Source organism: Acromyrmex echinatior, chromosome 2 (assembly GCF_024713525.1).
Source record: "Acromyrmex echinatior isolate Ae372 chromosome 2, ASM2471352v2, whole genome shotgun sequence".
Classification (NCBI taxonomy): domain Eukaryota; kingdom Metazoa; phylum Arthropoda; class Insecta; order Hymenoptera; family Formicidae; genus Acromyrmex; species Acromyrmex echinatior.
In genome coordinates this window covers 5,547,745-5,565,338 of record NC_141853.1, presented here as the reverse complement: position 1 = coordinate 5,565,338, position 17,594 = coordinate 5,547,745, and the positions used below count along the sequence as shown (strand labels likewise).

The 17,594-nt window shown below is 29.4% G+C and overlaps 1 protein-coding gene, 1 long non-coding RNA gene and 1 pseudogene across 2 annotated transcripts in view; 2 read left to right on the top strand and 1 right to left on the bottom strand.

Annotated features, from left to right (window-relative positions):
- The window catches only part of Ndae1 (Na[+]-driven anion exchanger 1), a 61,021-nt gene extending 51,952 nt beyond the window's left edge, over nt 1-9,069 (bottom strand). Inside the window, exons 1-2 of the mRNA XM_087403661.1 lie at nt 9,051-9,069; nt 5,094-5,181 (exon numbers count right to left, since the gene is read on the bottom strand). The gene's annotated coding sequence lies outside the window, so the exon portion shown is untranslated. The remainder of the gene's footprint in view (nt 1-5,093; nt 5,182-9,050) is intronic.
- LOC147910426 (uncharacterized) lies at nt 91-1,731 on the top strand. Its single transcript, XR_015544302.1, has 2 exons — nt 91-219; nt 1,284-1,731. It is a non-coding gene; the product is annotated as an uncharacterized LOC147910426 (long non-coding RNA).
- On the top strand, nt 5,188-16,058 carry LOC147910425 (uncharacterized; annotated as a pseudogene).
- The last annotated feature ends 1,536 nt before the right edge of the window (nt 16,059-17,594 follow it).

The following is a 17,594-nucleotide window of genomic DNA, read 5'->3' as shown; positions in this document are numbered from 1 at the left end:
GCGGTGTATACCGGAGAACTGTTTACCATCGGCTGACAGCCAGATGATAGCTTCTGAACGCACACTCCTCGGTGCCGGTGACGAGCAATCGGCCACTCGCAGCAACCAGTTGGTGACCGGCAGCAGTGTGGAGACAGTTATCCAGTGATTCTGATAAGGAAACTCCGCCCAGATAGTGCTGAGATATACTTGGGAATCCGGTCAGGCTATCAGGAAGGGGTATTATTCTCATTTCGAAATTAGCGATGTGACAATCGTCGAGTAAATGATGTCAGGTCCAAAGACTAGCCCGTAATTTCAAAGAAGTTATACGTCATTGTAATACGCTCTTGCCGAGATTTCCCATAGATGAGTATAGGAAAAATAAAGCTTCTACTAGTGAAGGTGTATAAAGGCATCAATATGACGATATGTCCTGAATTTCTCGAAATTTGAATGTTGAATCAATTCGCAATCTACGAAGTTGATTTTTTAATTTGCTGTCACATATTACAGAATGTTAAGCATCAATATTCGGAGAGAGAAAAATAGCGAGCTACGAATAAACAAGTAATAAATAAAAGCTGAATGGAATACGTGATATTTAAAAAGATATTTTTTTTCCGTCAAATTCTTAATGATCCTATTCAATTACCATCGCTTTGAAATTAAACAACGTAAAGTGAATAATATTGTTTCACGGTGTGTAAACATTTCGATCGTTATAACACCAGTTCTGGCTTTCCACATAAGACGGATCTATTTGATTGAACAGTGGCTGTTGATAACTCTTCGGCTTTCGTATTTATTTTACATTTACTGACTTTTTATATTGTTATAAAAATGTTTATATAATTTTAAAATTATTAGTATTATATACATGGTAATTTGGAGCACACACACACACACACACACACACACACACACACACACGCGCACACACACACACACACATACAATTTATCAAACATAAAAATCTTGAAAAAATAATATAGTGGGATGATAAGAGATAAAGTAATTCAATGGTATTTGTAAAAAAACTATCTATGCGATATTGAGCGAATAATACGATAATTTCATGATAAAAGTGATAATGTTTTCTTGTTTAAGAAGTCATTTGTGCGCAGAAATGATAGTGATTCAAAGTATAATCAGATCGTCCATCGTATGTCGATTACATTCATCAGTCTACATCGCGCGCGTGCACGCACACACACTAAATATACGTCTTTGATTATACGAATTATTTATAGATAGCTAGTGTTAGTCCATTGGAAATCATTATAATACTTTTGCAATAATAGGTTTGACGTACAGATGCGAATGCAGAATTGCCTTGTACAACCATACACGTGGGCACAGCAGTGGCATTTATGATTAGTTCCGAAGAAGGGAGAGATTTGCATGCTATGATGTGTCGCATTAGAAATATGCTTTGTACTTGTTGTTTTCAACTTGTACAAATTCTTCGTTTCGTCGTATTTGTCGATAATATATTAATCTTTAAATTTTATCTTACATTTATAATTAATAAGTATTAATTTTGTTAGTATTAGTGTTGCATATCTATTTCGTTATAATGAAAATTTTAAAAACATTAAAATAATTTTGCACAATAATTATTTAATTATTTAATTATGTAATAAAATTAATATTACTTCCTTTATTTGAGAGTCTATTGAAACTCTAATAGGAGTTTTGCTCAAATGTAATGGCCATTGTTGAGAATAAACGTAGCCTGTTAGGAAATAATTCTATGCAGTAATACTGTTCAAACAATTGATCCCAATAGAATCTTGGTTACCGCTTTAACGCATGTGGAGTGACAAGTAGCGCATATATCATAAATAATTAATTAATTACGCGAATGAATATTGCATATATTACATTTATAGTCACACTCCCAGGAGAGTACAATCAATTTGTTTAACCGTGCGTTATATACCCAGAAAATCTATGTGCTACATATTTATGAGCTTAATTAGTAATTAACTATTGAATTACTTTTTAATACCTGTACAATTGAACTGTTACGAAGAATGGTTAGAAAAAATTCTTGAAAGAAATACATTTTATTCATTATATCATTGATTTTTTGAATATGTTATACATAGAATAATTAATATAATCTCTAAATATCCTCAATATAATAACACCAATATAGTCTTTCCATTCATTTTATTACATTTTATTTTACATTCTTATGTCTCCAAGAATTTGACTCTAGGAACGTATTATGGAACTGTGAATGGATTCTGATCAGAATTGTTCACTCATTTCCTAGATTTCTATTATTTTCTAAGGAAATCAAAATAATTTCACTTGGTATCCATTCCAAACAGTTCGATAATATACGTACCTAGAATTGAATTCTGATTGAAGATATAAAAACGTAACGATGTCAAACGAATCCAAATATTCCATAATACGTGTCCTCTATTTAAAAAATTAAATTAATATATGCATATTATCATGATAAAATCGATATTAAATCGATTGAAGAATTTGGCATCTTCAAAAGAGTTTATTCAATTTTTTTCCTCATTGTTAAGCATTCGCTCATTTAAATACAAATGTAAATCTCTAAATCTCTACAGCGTGAGCGTGATCGCATTTTTATGATGACGACCGGCGGTGAAATCCGCTGAGAACCAGAGATAGCGAGTTAATACTAATTTGAAGGCACAGACACTTTCACACGCGCCAGATAAAAGTGAAAAAAAGTACTCAAAGCGTAATAATATTGCGTATTATCACGAGTTTCGTTATCAAGTAATGGAAGATAGTTCTGTCAATTGAAGAAATGATCTGTTATCATTGTTGCGATGCTTGATGAGAGACACGACACGCAGTCTAGCAGAGAATCTGAATAATGCAAACTTTCGCATATGCAGCATTGTCGCGGTATACAATGTGCGTCGGAGTTACGTTCGTATCTTTCTAACTATTAGATACATACAATACGCGATTTTTCTTCTGATTTTTTCATCCAAAGAAATAGTCACATTTTGCGTCATTATACTATTTGCATCACATTTAGTGCTTATGTTTGCGCGTGTCGGAAAATGAGGAAAGAAATCTGTAACTATAAATATATAGAGCATTTCTGTATTATTTGACAAAACATTTAATAATATGTTATATAAGATATTTTTATTAAAGAGAATTTTAAATCGTGAAAAGTTCACTTTCATAGTTAAATCGAAACTTAATTTCGACTTAAAATTTTAATTTTTAATATTAATATGTTCCCAATAAGTTTCTTAGTGAAAGTTTTGTTAGGTCAGATCCAAAAACCAGATTTAACTACCCATAACCAGCATTTAACTCAAGAAAATTGTTCATGTGTTAAAAAACACATTGAAAATAATTAAACTACATAAAATTTCCATTAAAAGGAAATTAATTAATTCTTAAATATTTATCTACCATGACTTACGCAACGTACATGAAGCGAGTTTTCATTCTTTACAGCTCCCCTTGCGTTAAACTGCTCTCAATTAACGTCTGTTTAGATACCGCGAGTCTTTTTAGAACCAATCAGTACGCACTAAAGACTCGTAAATAGTATCCTGTCACCGACGTCTCATCATTTTCCTCGTTATCTCTCGATTCGTCCTTGTTGTCTAGTAAATTAGACAGTATAGGACCAGCGTACGTTAAATCAAACGTACATGAGTCCAATTTAATGTATATCTCGTACAAGCACGTGACGAAATGATAATGCCCGATTGTCAGCCTCATTATAGTGACACGTAAGTCGATCAGTTAAAACCGGTAGAATCTTTCGATAACTGGTATACGTGACTCATAATATATGGCGAACAACTCTATATCACGCATCATTTATTCAGGAATATTCTCGTTTTGAATAATCTATGAATCAGTGAATGTATCCTTCCTCTCTCTTTCTATATAATAACAAAAAAATATCACGATACAAATTATTTATTCTGTTTTACATATAACTGTCTAGAATATATAAATTCATATGCTTAATAGCAAATATTTGTTACACATCTATTAGTTTATTTACATATTTAAATTAATACGCTGAAAAAGCAGAATTCTGCTGATAGCAGAAATATCTAATTTATTTATTATTTTATGTTTTTAAACTTTATTATTTTATGTTATTAAACTAATTTATTATTAATTTATTATTGCACTCTAATTACCATACCTGTTTTATTATACATTCTTACGTATTTAAAGTAATGCAAATTTTGTAACATGATACTAATAGATTAAATTGAGTGCGACAATTTCATATCTATTCTATTATATGATAGACCCTCTCAATTGAATTTTCAAAGATATACTTCAAATGCTGCATGGAATCTAGCCTGAACTCAATTTGAAGTACACTCTGATCTAATATCGTTATTTCTCATATATTTTTTATATTTAATTATCCAATTTTTATTGTATTAAACAATAGGTCTAAAAGTAGAATATCAATATACTTTTTAATGTTGTTTAGTGACTAATTGTTTTCATGAAGCTAATTTAAAATAATAAAAACTATTGCGATATTTCGAATACTATTACTTTAGTAACTATTATGATTAAATCGATAATAAATTAATAATTTATAATAATTATCTAATAATATGCTTACCTAGATAGCACAGGTGATCATTACAAATGTAGGGGTTTATTTTACTAAATTCTTTGAATTAATGTAATGGATTCGAAATAAATTGTTTGTAAATATGATTTTACACGAGAAATAAAACTCCACTGTGTCTAATGGCGTACTACTTGTGACTCTATAGCATTTTTTTAATCCATTATAAATAAATTAAGCTAATTCATAAAGAATTTAGAAAGATGATTCATTTGTATTATTGTTAGAAAAGCTATATTTATCAATATATTGTTCAGTAAGTATTGAAATGTGTATCTAACACTGATCAATTCATGACTTACTGTTGCAAAAAGTTTAAAATATTATAAGCTCAATATCGAATTTGTTAAACATATTCACTTCATATACGCGATTTAATTAGCGACATTCGCATTTATAATATTCAAAATACTTTTTGCAAACAGTCTTTATTAAAAAGATATTTAATTTTTATTTATAATAATATAGATATGTACGGACTTACCTCCTGATTTACTAGCAGTCTTGAATGCACCCTAATTGTAACTTCCTTTCCTCCGAGTCGATCACGTTCTATCAAACAGCTGGCATAACTATAGGAAAGAAAAAAAGAAAGACATCATATTTCGTACTCGATAAATAAAATCGACAACTGGATTTCAATGACGAAAGTTTTAATATTCTCTTATTAAAATATTTTATCACAATTTTCTCGTGCGCGACATTTCAAAAATTTTTTATGTTGGATCCAACGTTGGTCTAATTATGTTGGAAGATGAAGGAAAAAATTGGAGAGCATATCTTGTTGTTTTAAACGAGCTTGTTACTTTCTTGACTAAAGGAGAAATATAAGAGAGAATCAAATGTAGAATTTACAAAGATGCTGTGTTTGTACCCTCATCACAAAAAAATTATGCAGAGAAACTTCTCTAAAATTAAATTTTAGAATCAAAAAATATAATTCAATCTGAGATTGTCTTTAGTTCAATCTAGTATTAAATTTTGTTCAATCTAATACTAAGTTATCAATTTTGTAAGAAATGTTACAATTATAAAAAGTTAAATTTATTGAAGCTAATTCCTACAACAAAGTCGATAGCGGTCTCTTGGGGGAATAACGAGGGATTTGAATAGAATTAAAAGATGGTAACTTTAAACATGCGAACCGTCGATTCATGAGTTTAACGTTGCGTCGCCTTGACCTGACGACGGCGAATTGCAAGGATAAATGCTGTCTATAAAAAGCCGTCGTTACAAATTCATGCAACCTTCACTACCTCCGCCCTGTCGCTCACAACTACCACGAATGGAGCGATCGAACGCGAACCGCCCTTCGCCCTGTCACCGAGCAGCAACAATGACTTTCGCTTCAGTTTCTGTCTAAAGATACTTGCGATGTAACCCGATAATTGGAAAATATAGATGGTTTGACCTAGAAATTTGGCTCAATTTTGACATTTTGTATTTTATAAATAAACTTACTTGTAAATTTTTATTTAGTAATTTAAATTATTAACATCATATATTTTTTTGACGCACTAAATTTTTATAGATTGTTCTTAGGACCAATAATCTACCTCTAACTCTAATGCTAGCAGAAAATCAGAGTAATATTGATACACTTAAGCGATCAAATAAAAGTGATAATAGCTTCTTGTTATCAATAATTTTGCTATATCCTTTACTACACTTAATGATATAGATTAATTGCTTATTCTTTTTATTATTAATTGATCATAGAAGCTTTTTCATCATTATAAACTATAAGCTTTTTACAAACATTATAAATGACACTTATAATATTTAAATGAACGAAAGCATTGATACATTATTACATTTAAATATTTTTAATCTTACTATAGACAAGTCTTGATATAAAATTAAGCTTGATTATGTTACAAATATACATATTTTTTTTATTTATGTTTGTATGTGCATGTATACACAAAAAAGACTATTCTTGAATTAATTATAATGCACTCATATATAAGCAAAAATATTGTAACCTTGCTTTAAAGATTTTAATCATGATTTGATCGAATTTGTATTGATATAAGAGATTTTTAATTGAACAAGTCTTGAATTGAGTGCAAAGTAATACTTGCATCAAAACAAATTTAATCAAATCAAAACTAATATCTTTGAAGCAAGATTACAATATTTTTGCTTACATATGAGTATATTATGGTTGATTTAAGAATCGTCTTTTTTCTGTGTATTGTTAGAAGTCTGTGACAGTTGTTTGCGAGAAAGAAAATCTGTCAACATTGAATTTCAAGCTGTTGCCTTTTGAAGATACAAAAAGAAATTTGTTTACAATATTCATAAAATATACGTGAATATTTCAAACATTCTCTGTTTTTCCTTTGTACTTTTTTCCCCTTTTGTCAACATCGTAATCATCGTGTAATCTTAACAAACAAAAGAATTAAAAAAATAAAATACATACAAAGTAAAATAAATACAAAGTAAAATCGTACAAAAGAATTAAAACGTATGGCCATTAAAATCGCGTACTAAGTGATGAGCAAAAAATCTCGCCTATAACGAGTTCAGCGGCACTTATCACTGGGAAAGTTTAGTGCACTCTTAGTAAGTCGCGTGCACAGCTGCTTCATGCTGGAACGCGGCGTGACAGACAGAGAACACAATACAACCTGTAAATTATTTTCATGTCCGGCTGCGTGACAGATCAGTAAAATAAGACGTCAATGATTTGAAATACGACGACAAAGATGTACGCGATAAATTTTTCGAAAATTAACACAATGACAACAATGGAATCAGATGTCGATAATGTCGAGTTGTCAAGATGTACGTATTCAACGATGTTATAATACTTTGTTTTATATTCACAAACGCGTGCTCGTGATACATATATCCGTGTATTATTTTTATCTAGAATTTTTCTTCTATCTTATTTTTATTTTTATTCTAGAACTTTTAGCACATAAAGGTAAAAATTGAGCAAAACATGGTAAAATTGAGAAACGTTAAACTTTGAATATATAAAAATGTTTCATTTTTCGATTATATTATGTAATCTTCTCATTTATTCATAAAAGAGAATCTCAAAGTTTTTTCTTAAAATTATTTAATTTTTCAAATCCAAGAGAAATAATTTCTGAAACAGTTTATGCAATCTTAATTATATAACAAAATATAATAAAGTTTCAAGAATTTTCTTGCTTAAAATCACTTCAAGTATCAAAGGAATACTTCTTTTGTACACTTTTCAATTAGAGATATTAAAAATATTCAGCCTCATTATAATCTCTTTGAAGTGTATTGTTAATGCTGTGCACGTGTCGTCCGACAACTTAATAACAATGTGACGCGCGGAAAACTTTGGCTTTTAGAAAAAGAGATATAAATCTTTTTTCGGAAAAAATTTTAAATATATCTACATCGCTTCTCTCAAAGTAACGATGAAGTTTGAAATTGAATTAGATTATTTCTAAATAAATGATTATACTATTATATAATGATTGTACTGATAAGTGATTATGATGAAGTATCATCGGATAAGAGCACAATAGATATTATAAAAATTATTATATTAATATTTGAAATGTGACAATATAAAAATCACTGATTTCATATTCAATCAAATTATATGATAGCAAATGAGAGAATCAAATGATGAGGAAAATTAGTAATTAAAAATATCAGATCTAGGAAGTATAAGAATTCTACTTGTATCTAAAAAAAAAATGACAAAAAGCAATAATATTTCCTCTATTATTGTAAATTATAATGATATTTACTTTCTGTTATCTGCTTTAATTGATCCATGAAAAATATTTACAAATATATATTATCTAAAGGTACACTAAAAAAGAGATATTTTTTGTAAATCAAAATTATTAAATTAAATTTTCTAATAAAAAAACCAAAAAGAATTAAAAATATGCATTTAGTGATAAAATATTCATTAAATAAATACATATTTAAATATAATTATCAAATAAAATTGCAATACATTATAAAGATATATTTTGTATGAATAAAGAAAATGCAATAGATTAATTTTTTGTTCATTATCGATTAATTATTAAAAAAGAAAGAAGAATATCTCAAAGAAGTGGAGTGCAATGAGACAAAAACAATTTTTGCATTTGTGATGTGAAGAAATCTAATTCATTTATATTCAATGACTTGATAAGTTATTGAATGAAGTTATCGGAAATATAATTGTTTCTTCGTCTTTTTCTAAAATCAAATCATTAGCCGTAAAATAAAGAACTTAACGTTTAAGCTTATTTGTAAATAACTAAACCAAAACTAAACAAAAATTATTGTTAGTGCGATAAACCAAGTAAACACATATTATACCATAGAGAGGGGAAGAAAAGATGGGAATAAAAATATAAAAATATAATATACAAGAAAAGTGAGACGCGAGATCAAAGATAATACACACAAGATTTTTCCACACGGAAGCGGGCAAATGGAAGAGTACCTCTCGTGTATATCCGGATGTGTCACGGAACGAAGATGAAAGAAAAGTGCATCAGGCAAGCGGGAGCGAGTAAGGCACGTCGCGCACGAGATCTAACGATCCTTCTTTCCCGGTCGGCAGGTGACTCGCATCCTTCCTCAAGGTGAGGACGAAGGAGAACGCAGGCGGATAACGACGGCGACCCCGTGCTAACCTTCGGGCCTTTGCACGAAGGATCAACGGTGGAGAGCGTGCGGCGCGTGTCCGCGACGCGAGAGTACTGCTTCTCGCAAAAGGTGGAGGCGCCTCCACGCTCTTCGGTATTGATCCACGTGGACGACACTCCTCCTCGTTCGTTCGACCAGCCCCGCCGTCTCTTAACGTTAGCGTCCATCGGTGATCTACTGCCTCCGAAGTCCCGTTGATTCATTGTTCGATCTACCTGCTTAGATCCATTGAGATTTTCTTGACAGGTCGATAATTGTCATTGATACGGTTGGATGAAGAAGGTTTATTTATGAAACGATTAGATGAGCTTGTGGACGCGAGTTGACCAAGCAGTGAATGACCGATTAATGCAGCTGCAGTAGTCGCATACGCGTAAAATATAAATGCTTTCATACATAGTACGGAAATAAAATTAATGAGATGCTTAAACATAAAATACATAAACTTCAAAATTAAAGAAATCTTATTTATCTTTAATACCTTTCAATCCTCATTTTTTTTTCAATTTAGTTATTTTATTATTTTTTTATTATTTAATTATTTGATTTCTTTATAATCTGTGATTATATTATAATTATTTATTACAAAAATTACATATCGTGTTTATTATATTTATTAATATTTAATGTCATATTACATAAATTTAATATTCAATATTTTATATTTTTCTGCTGAACATAAATATTTATAATATGACGTTATTATTATTCTCTTTTGTAATTTCATGTAATGTTTATTAATAAAGAGATTAGGGGCATTATTAATAATTGCTTTTATATAAATATTATATACATGCAGAGAAAATTTTTCTTCCAAGATCAATCTTTTCTTTCTTCTTATGAGTATTGATTTTAGCTATTGAATGCTGATTCAGCTGTAAATGGCTTCTAGCATCCAAATGGCAGTTATATTCTGAAAACACTCTCAATACGCAATTTTGAAGGTTTCTTATTGTCAAAATTTAAATTGTTTTCCTACGTGTATACAGATCTACCTATTTACATCATAAAGTATTCAAAACAAACAGTACGGATAAAGATTACCTTTAAAGTCTATGTTTAGGGGTGGCTCGACAGGATGCTGGCACGGCAGGGAGAAAGGATGTCTGAAGGTCGTTCATTGCCCCGAAAGAGAAAGACAAACTCCCGACTAAAAGCTAATTGCGTTAATCTTTTGTGTTAAAGTTTAATAGACGTTTAATAGACTGTTTACGATTGTAAGCAAATTAAAAAAATTATATTATAAATATATTAATTATATTAAAAATATGGAATCTGTTTATATAAAAATATCTGTTGAAAATATGTAGATACATAAAAAAGTTATATTCTTAAAGAAACGATAGTTTTAATATTTCTCTGTGTTAAAATGTATATTAATATATTATTTGGAATAAGTATATTATCAAATATAAATTTTAAAAAATACATTTTAAAATTACAACATTTTTAAATTAAAACATTATATTATATCTAAAAAATTAATTTTAATTATCTCAACTATGCTAAATAAATAATTCTTTATATTATTAATGTAACAATAATGTTAAATATTTATGTAATAAACAATAAAATACGTTTATTATGCTTCAAACTATTGCTCAAGATGACGATAAGAAATGGTACAAATGTTTTGTATTATTAGATTATAAGGAATTTTCTCTCTTTTGTTGAATACTTTTTTATATGAGTAAACTTCTCTAATTCCAAAAATAAAGAAAGTGAAGAAAGTTAATTTTGACAAAAACAATTCTTCTAATAGAAAAGTATATTATATATCTAGTACGATATAGGATAACGAAAATTTAACTTGAAGCTGCTTTCAAAAGTTAGGATTGAACGAAAGATAGAAAATTCTACTTCCTATAATGCAAACCGTTCTTCAATTCCTGACATGATATATAATACTCGCGAAGAAGCGTTTAAGATCGAATTGGTTATTACTTGATGTCCATCAAGAAATGAGTCTATTATGTTGAAAACTAGTTCAGATTCACTCAAGTGCTCTTCCTAAATATTCTCTTTGTGAAGAAAATGATGAAAGTTGTAGATTACATCGATCCAATGCATGATTATAAATAGTGTTGACCCGTGCTTTATTTATGAATTAATTTCACTGTTCCCAATTAGTAGCATCAAAAGGAATTCTAAAATAGTAAACTAAATTTTTAAAAGTTTCTTTAAAAATTATATTGCTATAATCGAGAAAAAAATTAAGGAATTAATAGAGAAAAAATTAAATAAATTAATATTAATTTAATATGATTTAATTTTTATTTCGCTTTATTATAGATTTACACAACAGATTGCTGTTATCAATCTTAAACTATATATTCTAGTAAGCCTGCATTCATGATGCCTGATTTGCTCGATTTCTGTCATGAAATTGCCTCAATATAGATTCTACGTAGGACATAGTTTAATGCAGTCAAACCAATTTGCTGCAATATACTGATCAAATTGATTGGTAAATAACTGCACATGCTGCTAACTTCTTACTCGTTGCATACTTATTTATAATATTCTTTGTTTCTATGAATCTCATTTATATTATATATATAATGTATATATCTGCTATTAATTACAAATATAAAAGAACAAATTTTAAACTAAAAGAAAATATAAATTTAGTACACAATAAATATTCAAAAAATTGTAAATTATGTGTATACATGTTCTCCTTATATGTAATTATTTTATAGATATAAACAATCTAAAATATAATCCACATTATAGAATTATAATTGTGTATCTCACACATTGATATATGTATTATATAAAGTATAATAAGTAAATGACCAACAGTTAACATTGCTTTTTCCTGTATTTGAGATAAGAATTTTCAATCTGTAGTATAAATTTCTCGTATCACAGTAACCGAATGTTGATAACTTATCCATTTGAGACTTTTTGATGTATCGATATAGCAGATTCCTGCACAGTGATGTTCAGTTGTTCTAGATGTAATGTATATTAAATTAATTTGTTTTCATGTTGTAAATTTTTACATTAATTAAAAATTATTCTTTATTTATTATGAAATTTAGTTATTAATTTACATTTTTGTCTTTTTATCATGTTTTTATTCGCATTTTAACTATAATAGGCTTCACCGATTAAATTTTCAATAACTCCAGTAGATGGTAGTGTCATACTGACAAATGACAATGAAAAAAAAATAATTTTCATTGTAATCAAATTATTGTATAAGAGAAATTTACACAGTTAAAAAATGTATAATATAAGGTATACAATATATAGCAATAGAATAGAATAATAAATTTTATATATTTTGTTTAATTTTTTAAATTTATATATTGTATATTTTCTTTGGTAATTTATTTATATATTTTATACATATATATATATATACATATATATCTACAGATACATATGTATCTTTTGATTTCTTACAATATATATATAATAATAAATATTTATATATCCTATTTTTTAGAAAAATTTTTAGCAAAAAATCAAAAAATATTACACAAAATAATTGTTTAATTTAAATGAAAACGGTATAGAATAGTTATGTTCTAATACATTGCAGAAATACATTGCACAAATATTTTTTTATTGTACGCTGGAAATTATTTTAGAAAAAAATGCAAATAGTTTTTTTACTACTGCATGAGTAAATAATATTATTTATCTTCCATGATACGCGTATAACTCAAACATAAATACAGTAATAATATATAATAAATAAATAATAAATATACACAAAAAAATGATATATAAGAAAATATATAAACTCTTTGAATGTACATTTTGAATACTTTATAAACATTCTGCTACTTCAAAAATGCTATTTTAAACAAATTAAACGCTTGTCATTCAATAGAATACTTGATTTGACAAGCGTTACAATAGATTTAGCGTCGTCTTCATTCTGAAGATCGGTATCCTCGAAAATTGGCTAAAGCAGTTAAGCTGTTAAACACGCATTCTCTCTGACAGGTCTAAGGGTTCGATCATCTCACCATCTTAAGAAAACAATCGTGTTCGAGTTTCTCGCCTCATAGCTAATGCGGAAAGCTATGGCAAAATTGAGCGGCAATGAATGGAAATCTTAAATCAAGATAGTTATGAATCCAAAAAATAACACGGAAGCGAGATTGAGAATAGCCAGTTTTGACGTAGCGATGAGAAAGAATCAGATAAGGAAGCGTAGCTCTTCCATTGACATTTCCTTTGTTTAAGAATCGAGATAAGGCCAGACAAGGTCCGTGTGTGGAAGGTCCTATGTTTGAGCACGGACAGGAACAAACCAGGCACACCTCCTTTTCTCTCACTCTCGAGTCAAATATTATCGGGTGCGCGTATACATATGTATTTATCCGCATAGTTTACTCCGGACACCTGCCAGTAACCTATAGATCAGCACCTCAACTCTCCGCAGTTTCCGCCTAACCATTCTAATCTTCCCTTACAGAAATTTAATACTGAAAGATTGTGATTGATTACTTATTCTGAGCATTAAAAGTACTGTCGTTCAGTGCTTTTAATACTCAAAATAAGTATTTTCAGTATTGAATTAGATTTTTTGTAAAAGATGATTAAAGCACTGATAAAGTTTTCCACAAAGTAAATGATCAATCCTCAATTGACAGCTGTTAATTTTTAATTGTTATTTTCTTAATTGCTATAATATAGTGTCTGTCCCTTTTTTGATCATTATTTATTTAATTAATCTATATCTTCGCGAAATTAAAACAACGATTGCTGGTTATATAATCAACTATCAAAAGATGAAATTATTTAACTCTCAGACAAAAGAACTGCTCAGTCGAATAGAAGCAAAAATGTTCGGATTTTAAATTAAAAGTACTAATGTAATTAAAAATTAATTTAATATAAATTCAATTAAATTATTTAATTCTTTGAACAATTAAATAGAAATAATATTATGTGAAACAATTATATGTTTATTATGTGATACATTTTCTGATTCTTAAAAATTTATTTTGATTTATAAAATACACGAAGAATTTGAAGGGTTTAAAAGAATACAGGTGTATACACAAATTAAAATTTTGAGATAATTTTTCTACGAGGCAAACTTCATATTCGGAAAAGATTGGGAATATATAGGCTAGATCTTTTTGTGAAAATCAATGTCTTCGTGTAGACAGGTCCTGTATTTGCAATGCACTTGTGACGATGCAAGCTTGAGGCTGGTTCGAATGACATCGATGGGCACCACACCATAGATTTCTCGGTCACGTTGCTGGCAAATATTTGCTGGAAGGTGAAAGAGTCCTCTTTAAATTCCACTGGGCAATCGGCGCCTCAACGTTCAAAATAACCTTAGAATTTAAAGCACCTTCTAAGATCAACAGAGATCATAATGAGATGATCCTTTAATGGTGCGCTATCTTCTATGTTACCTAAGAATAACGAAGTTTTATTGCATTAAAATGATTTCGCATGTAGATTAAAAATGTAAATAATAAATACATCTGCATCATTATTTATCATTAAGATATATCAAATAAAAACATAATTAAAAAACTGTGGCAATATTTACTTTACTATCCTACTCCTGCATAATTTTTTACATTAAAATAAAATAAAAATCTATAATTTATATATTTTTTAATCTATAATTTATAATTTATATAGTTATATATTTATTACAGTTTATTACATTTATTATGATTATTATTATATTTATTATTATAATTATCAAGAAAACAAGAAAACAGTAAAGCATAATTAGTAGTAAAGTAGTAAAGTATAATAATTAATTAATTTATCGATAGCGATTATGTTACATCTGAAACATAATTTTATCAAAGAAATTAATTTATGCATACAAACTATAATTAATGTAATTATAAATTAAAATAATTGTGATAATTATCAAATTGTAAAAGTGACAATTTTAAAATTGTGCTACGGTATCAAAATTGCGGTATATCATTTTAACATTCCAAGAGTGGCTTTTTCTTTTTATTACAGGGTAACGGCAATTGAGAGCTCGAATTTCGTTCCCAGAACCGGTACGCACGTTTGTGCTACGCAGGATTAAGCAATCACATGGACTGATGGTACCTTGATAGCGATGCTAATGTCGGGTCGAAAGGGCCTAGCACGCGTTTATGGCCCTTCCGTTTGCTTAGGCAAATCGAAGACATTCGCGGTCGAAGGGCGAGTATATGTATCTTCGGTGTCGGAAACCGTCAGCCTGCAATAAAAAACTATTACAGTGGCATCCAAATGGTGAAGCCTATTCATAAAAAACGCATTTTTGTTGCTTTTAATGGCAATACGTAGTTATGACTAAATGGATCAGAAAAACACCTGGTGTATGTACATAAAATGTGAAGAAGGAAAATAAAAATTTTTTTTCCTGTGTTTAAATTTGTTTTAATATATCCATTTTTCAGTTATATGTATATTGCAATTTATTGAATTCTTATATTTCTCTCTCTCTCTCTCTCTCTCTCTCTCTCTCTCTCTCTCTCTCTCTCTCTCTCTCTCTCTCTCTCTCTCTGTTTTTAATTTAAAAGATAATTAAAAATATATATAAATACAATATAACTTTTATTAAAATTCTTTAGAACGTTATAAGTTTCTTTTTTTAAAGATTATTACAGTACATAATTCCACTAATAGTAAATATAATTAAAACTAAGAAAATGAAATATTTAACTAATTATATGTTAGTAAAAGCGTTTTCGAAAACATAATACTTTCTAACTATTTTAATTAGTAATATAGCAATTGTTAAATAAATAAACTAGTTGAATAAGCAAATTATATACTTAAATAATAAATTTTTTTTATTTTGCTTTTTTCTTTAACCTTTACTTTTTTTTATTAAATATATATTATTTTCAACATTAAAAATATAGAAGGAATTAAAAATATAAAAGAATATTAAAAATATTTTCATAAGAAAAATTATTTGTAATAAAAAACTAAAATCATATAAATTTGTTTCACGTCCAAGTTATTCATGTCCTAACCTGAATGATCGCGAGATATATCATTTCAGAATCAGTGAACTATTAAAAGGTTAAAGATTCCAATGATCGATGACGGTACACGTCTCCATGTGGTAATCGTGATATTATACAGTACATGAAACTGGAAGTTGACGCGCGCCGAGCCATACGAATCAATCTCACGCTCCTACAGTTAATCGAAGAATTTGAATCACGGTGGGCGATTATGAAATTCTGTCACAACATCTCGTGCGACTAATTCGTCCTAATCGTTGAGCCATTACGGATCGATCGATTATTCGAATTTTCAAGAAGATTCACGTATTGACTCCCCTATGAGAATATTGCGAGAATACTTCTTTTCTTTTCATATTAAGTTATACTCCAAAATAACTTGATTTTTATTTTAAAAAAAAAATATTATTAAATCTCACTTGCATGTAATTTTAATCATTTATATTCCTAAATTAGAGCGTTTGATACACTGAATTAAATATTTAAAAAATACAACTGGACTATCCTCTTTAAATCAAGTTATTATTATAATTAAGACCTCAAAAATATTCCCAATATAAAATTATATTTCCTATATATGTTTTTCAAATGCATCTTTATAACACAAGCTATATATATCCGAATATTCAGTACAGATTAATCATAAAAGCGTCCCACTTTCTCTCTCTCCGAAAATCCAATATCAATGACATGTCAAAGTCAACATGCAAGAGACGATATGTCGGAGCCTGTTGCAAATTATAGTTGCAAAAAAAAAAATTATTCCTGCAGCACCAAAATACATAGTATAATACAGAGTATATAAAAGCGAGTCGGTGCAAAAACGTTCGGCACGCGGGAGAGGAGATCGCCGAACGATTGGGGAATCATCTTCGTCGCGCCCCGTGGCAAAACGTGCGTTCGTGTTCCATTATCGCCTAATTGGATGAAGATGCACATCCCTTTGTCCCTGCCGGACAAGCCACAGTCCCGAATCCCAGCTCCGCTTGTGGCGACGGGCATTAGCGCGATCCCGGGAGGCAACCGCAGGTCGCGTTTAATTGTTTTGCCCTGAGATAATTGGGGGGAGGCAGTGCCTTGCTGATTGGTCGTTACGATGACTTAAGCTTTCGCGGCGGTTAAGTGCCCCATTGTTGCACGACATCTCCGAGATGACGCTGGCCAAAGCGAAGGTGCCTCTTAAGTAAAAGTTAATCGCTACCAATTCACCTCTCCCGGTCTACCCTCGTCCTCGACTTTGTTCCATCGTTTCCCATTTGTATTAATATGCCACATATACTATGGCATCTCTATAGAGTTTCGTCAGTTTCTCACGGTACCACGGTATTCTTTCAGGGATAACGGTCGACAAATGCTTGTCGAATATT